The sequence below is a fragment of the Camellia sinensis genome, unplaced genomic scaffold (genome assembly GCF_055761805.1).
Source record: "Camellia sinensis isolate YWXY unplaced genomic scaffold, ASM5576180v1 Unanchor2, whole genome shotgun sequence".
Lineage (NCBI taxonomy): Eukaryota > Viridiplantae > Streptophyta > Magnoliopsida > Ericales > Theaceae > Camellia > Camellia sinensis.
In genome coordinates, this window is record NW_028129079.1 from 19,760,858 (window position 1) to 19,774,833 (window position 13,976).

Sequence of the window (13,976 nt, forward strand, 5' to 3'; positions counted from 1 at the left end):
AGGATGTTTTTAAAGTTACTCTCCATGTTAAAACTATTGAACAAGTTTATGCTTTAGAAAAACCCAGAGAAACCTGTCAGTTATTTGATAAAAAATTAATCAAACGACATTTAGATCGTGGTTACAATTTTATGCATATTGGTTTAATACAAATTGGTGTCAATCCATTAACAATGATAGGACAAAATACTTCTGTTTTACTCTGTTTAAGAGATGCTCGTTTTCTTAATTACAATGCTAGTTTAATGGGAATGATGGAAACTGGTCTTAATAAAGGTCCAGTACATTTTAATTGTTTTCCTGATTTTACATTAAGTTTAAGAGATCCACATATTCTTAAGGCTTTAACATTAAACATTCAATTACATGGTGAATATACTGAAATGTTAGATTCTTCTCATAATATTGCTTTAATTTATCGTGTTCATTATAAATGTATGCAAACTAATTTAAATGTTCATGCTCTACATAAAAGTCCCAAAGATAAAACTTTATTAATCCAAAGCAGTAGTACTAATGAATCAAACATTAATATTCCTCACATGATTGAATGGAAAGATATTAATTTACCTGATCAATGGGTTACTGTCAATGAAAATTACAAACATAACCAACAACAATCGTCAATCCAAGACATTCAACATATCCAGCAAAACAATGATGGATCCGTTAATATCAAATTTAATCGAAGTCAATCTTCTCGACATAGTACATCTAGTGTCCCTTCCGAAATATCAACTGACGATGAAATATTTAACACTCCTCTATTTAGGAAAAATAGTCAAATCCATCTTGGTCCAACTAATCCAACTTCAACAAATAAATTAAAAGGAATTGATAATTCTACCACTTCCCAAATTAGTAAACCTGTTTATACTACTACCTCACATTTCCCTGAAGAAGAAATCGCTTCAAATAATTCCCCAACTCAAACTGATTTCGACGGATTAATACCACCTGTCAATCCTCAGTTAATGACAATTAAAAAAGATTTTACTCCTGATTTAGATAAATTACTTATTGAATTCCGATCCAACGAAAATAAAACTAAACGACATGCTTATAGTGCTAAATATAATTCTGTTCAACAATCCCGAATCACTAGAGAATGGTATAATTTTATGGTTCAATATGGTTTTGAATTATCTTTCTTTGATTATATGGAGCAATATTACAAAAAGGTTAATACAATCACAAAACATAAATGGAAAACTTCTCCAAATACTTCTGTTAGTTCTAATCATCCTCCATTAGAAAATATAATTATTGATCACCAAGGTTCTGAAATTCCAGCAGCTCCTTTTAAGTTACCTGGTACTGATCCTGAAATTAAAAAAATTATTGAACAAAACAATTATACTAATCAATGTCTCAAAACAATTGGTAAACAATTAGATAAATTGGAAACTAATTTAGATGACTAATCTGCCAAATCAGCTAAAACTTTAGATCAACCATTACTTAATCTGCCTAGTCATCGTTCTAAACGAAACAGTCTAGTTACTACTGACCAATCTACTGTCAAAGCTATTGAACAATTATTTACCAAATTAACTCCTAATGATACTTCTACATCTAAAGATAAAGGTCTTACTGTTTTAAATCAACAACCTATTACTAATACTGTATCTGATCAATCTGAAACTGACACTACAGATAATGAACTAAATCAATTAGCTCAACAATTTCAACCTATTACTCTTAATAAAATTCACTATCCCAAAGTTAATCCTCAAACTACCAAAAACTGGTATTCTAAACCAACTCCAGTCGACCTCCAATTTGAAGACACAAATATTAGTAATCAGTTTTCTGTTTCTGCTAAAAAATTATACGAATGGAATATTGATGGTCTCAGTGAAGATCAAATCCTTCAAAAATTAAATCATTTATCTATGGTCGCCAATAGTTATCTCAGTAATTATCCCCAATACACTCAACCTGAAATTGTTTCCTTACTTACCTCTGGTTTTACTGGTATGCTCAAATCTTGGTGGGAAAAATATCTCACTGAAACAGACCGTGACTCTGTTATTTATGCCAATCAAACTAATGAAAATGGTCTCCCTCTTTTTGATGAATCTATAGGATGTTGTCACCCTGATGGAATTAATCAATTAATATATACCATAGTTCGACATTTTATTGGTACTCCTACAAATATTTATTCTCGAATCCATGATCAACTTAGTAATCTTAACTGTCCAACCTTAAGTGATTTTAGATGGTATAAAGATGTATTTACCTCTCGTGTCATGTTACGAGAAGACTGTACTAAATCATTTTGGAAAGAAAAATTTATTAATGGATTACCTAGCTTATTTGCCCATAAAATTAGAGATGTTCTTAGTCAACCTACTGGTGTTATTGAATATGATAATCTCACGTATGGTGATATAATTAGTACTATTCAAAAAGAAGGTTTAAAGATGTGTATTGACCTCAAACTCACTCAAAAAGCTAATAAGGACAAACATAAAGCTAAATATGAATTAGGCAATTTCTGTGAACAATATGGTTTACCTCCTGTTGCACCCTCTCGTAGGAAATCACACAAATACTCCAAACATAAATCATCTTATAAACATTCCAATAAATATAAATATAAGAAGAACTATACACCTTCCAAATCCAATGATAAATTTTATACCAAACCTAAAAAGAAATATTATAAATCTAAATCACATCCAAAATCTAAATCTACTAAAGATATTACTTGTTATAACTGTGGTCAAAAAGGTCATTATTCTAATAAATGCAAAGAAAAACAACGATTAAAAGATAAAGTAAATCAACTTCAAATTGATGATAATTCCAAAAATCAATTATTTGAAATCTTTCAATTAAATCACTCCCTTAGTAGTTCCTCTTCGGATCCTCCAGCTACTTCATCTGATTACCAATCTCCTAGTGATGATTCTGATGATAATATTAATTTAGGCTGTAATGATGTTTGTTGTAAACCAGTTAAACAAATTACTGTCCTCACCAAAACTACTCAAGAAGAATCTGCCCTCATCGACCTAATTAGTAAATTAGATGATCCCAAGTTAAAACAAAAATATACTGATAAATTAAAATCCCTATTAATTCATTCAGATTCCAAACCTAAATTTGACAAACCTATCATTAGTCTATCCAAAACATTAGAAAGATTTAAAAATAAACAAAAAGAAGTTACATTACAAGATTTACAACACGAAATCAATCAGATTAAACAAACTATAGCGACCCCGGTCTTTTCTCTTTAGATTATTGTATCCGGACTTAGGTTCCGTGGATCCTGTCATTACTTATTGGTTGTTGTTGTCCTTTAATCTCTTAGTATTTGAATTATAGGTTGTGTTGGGCGGGTCTGTTACAGGTTGGTTGATTGTTGATGCCAATAGGTGATGCCCAGATTTTGGCCTTCACGCTCGAGCGGAGGTTTTAACGCTCGAGCGGGCCCTTCGTTGTTGCTTCTCCGCTCGAGCGGGAGTTTTGACGCTCGAGCGGGATTTTCCATCTCCCAGTATTTTGCTCTGCAGTTCTTCCGCTCGAGCGGTAGTTTTTACGCTCGAGCGTGATCCCTTGTTTTTGCTCCTCCGCTCGAGCGGGGAGTTTGACGCTCGAGCGGGTGCAGCGCCTGCAAAACTTCTGAAAGGGTGCAATCGACGCTCGAGCGACTTTCTTCACGCTCGAGCATGATTCTGTGTCTTACGCTCGAGCGGGGCTTTCTACGCTCGAGCGTAGAGTCGACTACATCAGTCCGTGATTTCACTTTTCTGATCACTTTTTGACCTACCTTTTCATCTCTTAACTTTTAAAAACCGCCCCTTGAGAGTCTCTCTCTCTACTCTTACCTTCTCTCCAAGATTTGATCTATTTCCGGTGGTCTTCTACCCTAGTTCCTTTGGAAGAAAGGTAGAGCTTCACGAGATCTTTCTTTTAATCTGAAAAAGAGAGGATTTGGAGCACTTTGGATTTTGGGTCATCATCTCCATCTTCTCTATTTTAGTTGTGATCTTCAAGGTAGGGATTTCCTACTCTATTCTATAAGCTTTGTTCTAAGTTTTGGTATTTTAAGATGTTGAGGTCACTTAGATAATTTTGGGAAAAACCCTAGTTGTATTAATTAATTAATTTGTAAAATTAATTTAAGGGAATTGGGGAATTTGGTTAAATTCATGAAATTGATGAATTCATAGATTAAATGGTGTAGTTGGATGATTTAAATCACTCACCTATTAAATTGTTGATATATTTATTTCCAGTCTAGAAATAACTGTTTTGGGCTATCGGTGGAGGATAGTCGTGATTGTTGTAGACATTGCATGTGGATTAGGAATAACTGAAACTAATCACATTGGTTAAGTCATTAATTTGACTATTGAATTAATACTGAAAATACGTGTATTGGTTGAGCATTGCATTTGCATATTGTGTGGGAGGAGATAGGGGATGTACTCCACGGTTTAGGGGAAGATAGGGGATGGACCTCTAAACCGGATTTTTGTTTGGGAGGAGATAGGGGATGGACTCCATTAGCACCATTTTTATGTGTGCTTATTATATTGAAGTGTTTTTACATGATTATTGATACAGCACTAAAATGTGTATCAAATGGGAAGTATGAAGTGTTTTGATATGAGCATGAGTCTCATTTGTTTTGTTGATATTGGAAGAAATGTGATTATGATATATATTTCACTGTTGTAAGTTTGGCCAGGTTCTGAGCCATGTTGATAATAATGGAAAGTGAAATGTGTCTTAGACATTAGTGTCATGAGACTGTTTAATAATAAAATTGATTATCTTGATTAACCATCTATTGAATGCTATAGCTTTATTCAATGCTTATATTTGGTTTAGTATTTTTCTACTGGGCTGTGGCTCACCCTTTATGGGAACATCATTTTCAGGTTCAGGTGATAAGCTACCTCCACGGACTTAGCCTGGAAGGATTTGATGTTTGGGATGTTGAAGACTTGTCTTTAGTTATATGTTTTATTTTGTTATTTTTGGGATTTCATGTAAACATTCAAGCCTAGGGCTTAACTTGTAAATGAGTTAGTACTCATCCTTTTTGTGTCCAAGCGTTAGCTTGGAAAGATGTAAGCCCTTAGGGCATTTATTTTGATGTTGCAGGATGTTACAAGTAAAGTCTGTCAATAAGAATACTCTGATGACTAACTCAAATGATTCATTTTCTTTTATAAATGCATGTTAATGTTATGGTTATTATGGGTTTATTTTGAGGGCGTTACAACTTGGTATCAGAGCGTACCGGGTTTGAATACTTTGGGTACGTGGGAAGTGATTAGTATCACAATGGGTTCGTCTCGTTTGATAGAGACTTAGTGTAACGTTATATGCTTATATGATAACATGTTTATGTGATTATGTGGGTATGGAATGTAGTTTCTAGGATGTTGATTGGACCCTTGAGTTCTAGTAGTCTTGTTGGAAAGGCACTTGATCACTGCTGCTTCCAACCGGAACTATAGTAACGCATTGGGACTATCATTATCCGGGAATGAAATTCGTAGGTGCTTATGTGATTATGTGCTTACGTGGAATGAATGATTGTTGTCCATTGTATTAGGACGCGAGTGTTTAGCTTTGGCACATTTATTAATGTGCTAATGTCTTTGTTTCCTTTATTAGGATGTCAGGACGAGGACGAGGACGCGGTAGGCGTGGTAGGCCGGGTAGGCAGGAGGTGCCTGTGCCAGAGGAGATTCCGATAGTTCAGGAGGGAATTGGCCAGGCCAATGTGGCCGAGCCAGTAGGCCAGCAGGCTTTGGGCGCTTTAGCTCGAGAGATAGCGGGGGCATTCAGGGAGTCAGTAGGCATTCTCAGAGCTGAGAATCAAGCTCAGGCTGGTATTGCGGATGCAGGACCTTCCTTGCTGAAGAGGGAGTTCTTCCGGTCCAATCCGGATGAATTTGTGGGTGATCCTAAAGAGCCGCTTAAGGCAGATGAATGGCTCGAACAGACAACGAAGACGTTTGAGATGCTTGGCATCGAAGACGAGGGGTTGAAAGTGACCTTGGCATCTTTCCAGTTGAAGGGGGATGCGGGTCAGTGGTGGAAGTTTACTAAGGGGCGTATAGGAGGTACGTGGGAGGCTTTTGTGAATGCTTTCCAGGAGAAGTTTTTATCTCCGGCAGTTAGGGAGAAGCTGCGAGACCAGTTTTGTCAGCTTAAGCAGTCGAGTTCTTCTGTGGCCGAGTTTGAGGCTGCATTTACTAGTTTATCCAGGTTTGCACCTGAATTGGTGGCGTCTGAGGAACGCCGCTGTATTGAGTTTGAGAAGAAGTTGAGGCGTGGCCTCAAGCTGAGAGTTGGGGGAACTATGATTCGGGATTATGGGCGTATGGTTGATGCTGCAGCCCATATGGAGATCATGATGCAAGAGGAGGAGGAAGGGCAGAAGGGCTCCAAGAGGAGTCAGGATAGTCAGAGTGATGGTAGGAGACAGAAGGGTTTTAATCCCCAGCAGTCTCATGGTAGCTTTTCGAGATCGACTTTTCCTGTACCGAGTGCTAGTTCGGGGAAAGGCAGTCAGGGAGACATTACCTGTTTCAAGTGTGGCCAGTTGGGCCACAAGTCTCCAGTTTGTCCTCAGAGGGGAGGAGTTCAGAGAGCAGCATCTTCTTCGGCTCGATCTCAGAGCCAGAGTCAGGGTAGAGGTCAGCCACTCTCGTGTTATCAGTGTGGTCAGCCAGGGCATATGAAGAGGTATTGCCCCCAGTTGGGTGGCACACCTGGTGCATCTGGTTTGAGGCAGATTCAGGGTCAACAGCCAGCGCAGTCAGATCAAACTTTCAAAACTCAATTCCACACTCTATTTAAAAACTATAACCACACAAATTTTCTACACTCAAATCATAATTCCATAACTCACAAACTCAAAATACAACTCATACTTTCAAATCTTATTTACAAAACTCTACCAAACGTAAACTAAAATTATATATCATTTAATACTCAAGATCTAAGAATAATTAAAACAAAAAATAAAAATTTAAAAATTTTGCCAAACGGTCCTTACGAAGTTGAAATCGAGACGTAATATAATTTGTTTTTATCAATTTAAATAGAATGGTTCACGACACTAGAACTATTAGAAAACTACACAATTCAAAGGATTTGTAAATTCATACCAACTCAACTCGAATCAATCCCCGAACCCACAAACAAATTAAGAATATTATTTAACAGATACCCAAAAAAATAATAAATAAATAAATAAATTTAATTTGATTGAACTCGTTACAAATATATTATTAACATCACAGTTATCAGAAGTATGTCATACAATGGTATTATTAAATTTTCAAAAATATCCCATGGCTTTTACTCAACCACCTTACTATAGAGGCTAATAAATTGTGTGCATGACATTAGTAAGGCCAATCATCTAGCCACACAAGATCTTATGTCCCTAAGAAATGATTTGAGACAATTGGTCAAGCTCGTGTGGTAATTTTTGGATCCAATGGGTGAAGCCCATTTTGCCCATAACCTCCTTCTCTACAAAACTTGGGCACCCCTTGGGGCACACCCCAAGGTCCAATCCCGTGCCTTATAAACCCATTCAAAACATCCCGCCAAATCAATGTGGGACAAGCCATTTTCCAACCTTAAGGAATTTCCACCAAAACTCCATTTCCATGGAGCTCACTTTGGCTTCAATTTCCCATTCACCCGATAATGGTTATGGGCAACCAAATATACCACGTGAATCACAACGCGGCATAGAACACGTTACCGTTTAGACCCGCCAAAACAGACGTACGGGTCCCACCTAAATAATAGACTAAAGTTAGCAAAAAATTCTGTTTTTACCCAGAATTTTTCAACCATTTCCAACAAATTGTTATACAGTAGGGATTAGATTTAGGTGTGAAAGTATTTTATGAAAAAACTTGAATGTTTGATTATGATGCTTGCGTTTAGACAAGACCATGTGCATTGTGGTTACATGAAATATTATTGGCCATTCAGATTTGCCAGCTCTAAGGTTGTGTTTTTCTATCCCGATCTGACCGTTGTCGATTCTCATTATTGAATTTATTGATAACCGAACTAGTAAATCTATTTGTCCAAAAAAAAAAGGGTCAAAAAATTTATTGAGAATTTGATTATGCGGGCTATCTTTTTTAATGAAAAGGCGCTTCTATGATGAAGGAGGTATTGTGGACAATCTTGTACATTATTTGTAGCGTTCATGGCGAACACATAGCCCAACTACCACCTTGAGACATGGACAACACATTGCCCAGCCAACACCTAGAAGTATTGTCCGCTTTGGCCTAAGCATGATAGCTGGCAAGCCGCACGGATTTATTCCTTTGATTTCCCAAGGACGCCTCCACAATGGAAGTGTCCAATGCTATCTTATAAGTCTATTCTAAATATTATATACAATCGATGTGGGATGGCAACACATATTTGAAACAAGATAATTGAGAATATTATCCGCAATCGATGTGGGATGGCAACCCATATAACAAATATATAGCTTGGACATGAACATTGAATACATCATATTAATATTTTTCCAAACTGGTGTCGTTCAATGGTCAATTTTATTGAATTATTTTAGAAAATTTGAAGTTATTTTCAAATTTTCAAAACTTTAATTTATATTTCTTTATTTATCTTGATGAAACTTTGTCCCACGTAAAAAAGAAAGGATAAAAATAATGTATTAATAAATGAAGTTTTCAAAGTAATTTTTAAATCAAAGAGGCTTGATGATTTAAACCAAAAAAGCATTTCGTCGGTGGAGGTATTGCTAATCAAGAGTGATAAAAAAAATTTATTAAAATATCTATTTCAATAAATTTTTATTCTAACTTCACAAATGGTTGATATATATATATATATATATATTTAATAAACTTAAATAATTTGATAGGTATCGACTGTTAGTTTTTAAAATTATAATCATATAATATAATCTTATGAAATCAAATAGAAATCTCGACATAATCGATCAAAATTCTAATATTTAGAGCTTGTTTGGCTTGAGGGTTTTTGACGAAAACATAGTCAAACTGTCAAAACATCCAATCAGATCACTTTGTTACTTTTTATACATCTTTTCTTAAAACATAAAAAAAATCAATTAAAAGAATCAATTCCAAAATAACCCCTAATGTCTTTTTTCACCTCTCCATTTATTTATATTAATCGTAACTAATAGATTAAAATTTTACAATACATATGGCACGTTTGTTTGTTTGGTGAGTGCTACATATGAACTTAATATTCATTTCATCAACTTTTTTCTATTATAATTTGAACTCACAAAATGATTACAGAGGTGCGAACCAAAATGATAAGCACATAAGTCTCAAAAATTAAAGCTCCGTTTGGAAAGTCTCTCAAAATATGGTTCCACCCGTTGATTTGAGTGTGTTGTTTGTTTGGATCTTTCAAATCATAATTCTACACCCATTTCTCAAAACTCAATTTAAAACAGAATTGTTACTTTTCAAAACTCATAACAAAACACATAATTCAAAACTTAATTCAAATCAATATTTTAATTTTTTAAATATTTTAAACTTATTTTAATTTTTTTAAGATTTTAAATATTTTAATATTTAAATATGTTATGCATTTTTTAATTTTATAATTTTTTTGAATATTTTTAAATATTTTAATTTCAAAATATTACGATTCTCATTTTTTAAATTTTAAAATATTTTATTAAAATGAATTTAAACTCTATTTTATAAAAATATTTTTAAATATTTTAATTTTTTTGTTATGTATTTGGTTACGATTTGGGTGTAGAGTTGTGAAAGTAGTATGGATTTTCGAGTTATGCGTTTGGTTATGAGTTTTAAAAATAATTTCATAATTGACTTTTGTTTTATGTGTTTGGTTACGATTTGAGTGTAGAGTTGTTTTTAAATTTAAAATATTAATATTTGAAATTATTTAAATTTTTTGAATATTTAAATTATTTAAATTTTTGCGATTTAAACTTTTTGAATATTTATTTTAATTTTTTACTTATTAATTTTCTTAGATTATTTAAATATTTATGATTTTAATTTTTTGAATATTTATTTTGAAAAAATTTATTTCCTCTGTAGTATTTTCAATTAAAAAATTGATTAATGTTATTTTCTGTTAACAATAATTTTTTTTAATTGAATTTTAAAAAGAGTTTGGTTCTTAGTGTTGATTAGAATTTTCAATAGTGTGAAAGTAGTATGTTTTGTTTTGAGTTATAATAATTTGAATTAAGTTTTGAAAACTCTTTCCAAAACTCATAACCAAACAAATTTTCTTACTTCACATGTCCGATCAAACTTTCAAAACTCAACTCCACACTCAATTCAACACTCTATTCAAAAACTATAACCAAACAAATTTTTTACACTCAAATCATAATTCCATAACCCACAAACTCAAAATACAACTCATACTTTCAAATCATATTTACAAAACTCTACCAAATGTAACCTAAAATTATATATCATTCAACACTGAAGATGTAAGAATAATTAACACAAAAAACAAAAAATAAAAATCTAAAAATTTTGCCAAACAGGCCTTACGAAGTTGAAACCGAGACGTAATATAATTTGTTTTTATCAATTTAAATAGAATGGTTCACGACACTAGAACTATTATAAAACTACACAATTCAAAGGATTTGTAAATTCATACCAACTCAACTTGAGTCAATGCCCGAACCCACAAACAAATTAAGAATATTATTTAACAGATACCCAAAAAAATAATAAATAAATAAATAAATTTAATTTGATTCAACTCGTTACAAATATATTATTAACATCACAGTTATAAGAAGTATGCCATACAATGGTATTATTAAATTTTCAAAAATATCCCATGGCTTTTACTCAACCACCTTACTATAGAGGCTAATAAATTGTGTGCGTGACATTAGTAAGGCCAATCATCTAGCCACACAAGATCTTATGCCCCTATTTTTCCCTCCACATAATTCAAATTATTTATTTTGTCATACGATAAGTTTGACCGTATAAAAAGAAATGATTTGAGACAATGGGTCAAGCCCGTGTGGTGATTTTTGGATCCAATGGGTCAAGCCCATTTTGCCTATACCCTCCCTCTCTACAAAACTTGGGCACCCCTTGGGGCACACCCCAAGGTCCAATCCCGTGCCTTATAAACCCACTCAAAACATCCCACCAAATCAATGTGGGACAAGCCATTTTACCTTAAGGAATTTCCACCAAAACTCCATTTCCATGGAGCTCACTTTGGCTTCAATTTCCCATTCACCCGATAATGGTTTTGAGCAACCAAATATACCACGTGAATCACAACGCGGCATAGAACGCGTTACCGCTTAGACCCGCCAAAATAGACGTACGGGTCCCACCTAAATAATAGACTAAAGTTAGCAAAAAATTCTGTTTTTACCCAGAATTTTTCAACCATTTCCAACAAATTGTTATACAGTAGGGATTAGTTTTAGGTGTGAAAGTATTTTATGAAAAAACTTGAATGTTTGATTATGATGCTTGCGTTTAGACAAGACCATGTGCATTGTGGTTACATGAAATATTATTGGCCATTCAGATTTGCCAGCTCTAAGGTTGTGTTTTTCTATCTCGATCTGATCATGGTTGATTCTCATTATTGAATCTATTGATAACCGGACTAGTAAATCTATTTGTCCAAAAAAAAAGTGTCAAAAAATTTATTGAGAATTTGATTATGCGGGCTTTCTTTTTTAATAAAAAGGTGCTTCTATGATGAAGGAGGTATTGTGGACTATCTTCTACGTTATTTGTAGCGTTCATGGCGAACACATAGCCCAACTACCACCTTGAGGCATGGACAACACATTGCCCAGCCAACACCTAGAAGTATTGTCCGCTTTGGCCTAAGCATGATAGCTGGCAAGCCGCACGGATTTATTCCTTTGATTTCCCAAGGACGCCTCCACAATGGAAGTGTCCAATGCTATCTTATAAGTCTATTCTAAATACTATATACAATCGATGTGGGATGGCAACACATATTTGAAACAAGATAATTGAGAATATTATCCGCAATCGATGTGGGATGGCAACCCATATATTTGAAACAAATGATATAATAACAAATATATAGCTTGGACATGAACATTGAATACATCATATTAATATTTTTCCAAACTGGTGTCGTTCAATGGTCAATTTTATTGAATTATTTTAGAAAATTTGAAGTTATTTTCAAATTTTCAAAACTTTAATTTATATTTCTTTTTTTATCTTGATGAAACTTTGTCCCACGTAAAAAAGAAAGGATAAAAATAATGTATTAATAAATGAAGTTTTCAAAGTAATTTTTAAATCAAAGAGGCTTGATGATTTAAACCAAAAAAGCATTTCGACGGTGGAGGTATTGCTAATCAAGAGTGATAAAAAAAATTTATTAAAAAATCTACGTCAATAAATTTTTATTTTAACTTCACAAATGGTTGATATATATATATATATATATATATTTTTAATAAACTTCAATAATTTGATAGGTATAGACTGTTAGTTTTTAAAATTATAATCGTATAATATAATCTTATGAAACCAAATAGAAATCTCGACATAGTCGATCAAAATTCTAATATTTAGAGCTTGTTTGGCATGAGGGTTTTTGATGAAAATAGTCAAAATGTCAAAACATCCAATCAGATCACTTTTTTACTTTTTGTGCATCTTTTCTTAAAACATAAAAAAAATCAATTAAAAGAATCAATTCCGAAATAACCCCTAATGTCTTTTTTCACCTCTCCATTTATTTATATTAATCGTAACTAATAGATTAAAATTTTACAATACATATGGCACGTTTGTTTGTTTGGTGAGTGCTACATATGAACTTAATATTCATTTCATCAACTTTTTTCTATTATAATTTGAACTCACAAAATGATTACAGAGGTGCGAACCAAAATGATAAGCAAATAAGTCTCAAAAATTAAGGCTCCGTTTGGAAAGTCTCTCAAAATATGGTTCCACCCGTTGATTTGAGTGTGTTGTTTGTTTGGATCTTTCAAATCATAATTCTACACCTATTTCTCAAAACTCAATTTAAAACAGAATTGTTACTTTTCAAAACTCATAACCAAACACATAATTCAAAACTTAATTCAAATCAATATTTTAATTTTTTAAATATTTTAAATATTTAAATATTTTAAAAATATTTTAATTTTTTTAAGATTTTAAATATTTTAATATTTAAATATGTTATGCATTTTTTAATTTTTTAATTTTTTTGAACATTTTTAAATATTTTAATTTCAAAATATTACGATTCTCATTTTTTAAATTTTAAAATATTTTATTAAAATAAATTCAAACTCTATTTTATAAAAATATTTTTAAATATTTTAATTTTTTTGTTATGTATTTGGTTACGATTTGCGTGTAGAGTTGTGAAAGTAGTATGGAGTTTCGAGTTATGCGTTTGGTTATGAGTTTTAAAAATAATTTCATAATTGACTTTTGTTTTATGTCACTACAAAAAAATTGACTTTTTACGACGGTATAATACCGTCGCTAATACTCCCAATGCCGTCGCTAATACTTTTTGAGACGGAAAAATAACTTTTTGCGACGGCAAGAGGGGGTCGCAAAAGAGTTTTTGCGACGGCACAGTACCGTCGCTAACGTTTTGCGACGGCTTTTTTGCCTTTTTGCGACGGCACTGTGCAGTCGCTAATATCGTTTGAAATTTCTTGACTTTTTTGCGACGGCACTGTTTTACCGTCGCTAAAAATGTTATTTGAGACAGTAAAAAATACCGTCGCTAATAATTTTTTTTTGTGACGACAAAAACACTGTTTTTGCGACGGTGTGGTGCCGTCGTAAATAGTATTAAAAATATGAAATTTTCCATTTTTTGCGACAGTGTAATGCCGTCGCAAATAGTATTAAAAATAATAAATTTTCTATTTTAAATAATTAAATTTCTATTTTTAGCGACAG